Source organism: Sinocyclocheilus rhinocerous, unplaced genomic scaffold (assembly GCF_001515625.1).
Source record: "Sinocyclocheilus rhinocerous isolate Xijiao unplaced genomic scaffold, SAMN03320098_v1.1 scaffold1362, whole genome shotgun sequence".
Taxonomy (NCBI): domain Eukaryota; kingdom Metazoa; phylum Chordata; class Actinopteri; order Cypriniformes; family Cyprinidae; genus Sinocyclocheilus; species Sinocyclocheilus rhinocerous.
The window spans coordinates 29,343-30,334 of NW_015623462.1; positions in this window are offsets into that span (position 1 = coordinate 29,343).

Consider the following 992-nt stretch of genomic DNA (forward strand, 5'->3'; position numbering starts at 1 on the left):
CCCCACCCCCCAAAAACACACTCCTCCCTCCATTGCTCCGCCTTCAAATTCTCAAACACTATGCAACACCGGCAATGAGTAACAACTGGCGTTACCTGTTACTATAGCTAATATTACGACAAAAGCATAGCCTATCTTGGTTCTGTGAAACATAGCAAAACCATTGTTACTCACTTGTTGAGCAGAAACAAAGCAACCTTGGCATCCCTTTTCAGGCCTTCCTGCTCTCTAACATCTATCCAGCGCCGGAAAGTTTTTTTCATCATTAACGTGGGTCCTAGTTCTTGCCTGATTGTAATTGTAAATAGGGTTGATTATCATTTGAATTTTATCGAATTCTGATTCTGCTTATTGATTCTGATTCTTATCGATTCCCAGTTTCAATTCCAATGTGTTACTGAAACTGGGGGGGAAAAAATTAAGTTTAGATATTAGATATTAAACACATTTATTCAGCAGGCTAGAAAAAAAAACTGGATTTTTTTTTTTTCATTTGTATTTTTTAATAGAGGTCATGGTTCTTTCACAGTTATTAAGAAAAATAAATCATTAGACAGCTAAACAAATAATGACTCACTCATAAAGACTTGTTTTGTAACTGGATGAATCGGTTTTTGGGAGATTAATTCGATTAATTTGATTTTTACCCCTACAGTAAACATTAGAGGTGGCAATATAATTGTAAATAGTATGCAGAAAGTATGTAGTGTTATGGATTTAAATATATTTTTAAAAGGGGTCATATGATGCGATTTCAATTTTTCCTTTCTCTTTGGAGTGTTACAAGCTCTTGGTGCATAAAGATCTGTAAATTTGCAAAGAGTAAAGTCTCAAATCCAAAGAGATATTCTTTATAAAAGTTAAGAGTCAGCCACACCTACCTAAAACGGCTCGTTCTAACACACCCCACATGTCTACGTCACGATGTGCGAAGATTTGCATAACACCGCCGAAATGTTCACGCAAAGAAAGAAGGCGTAACTTTTATTCTC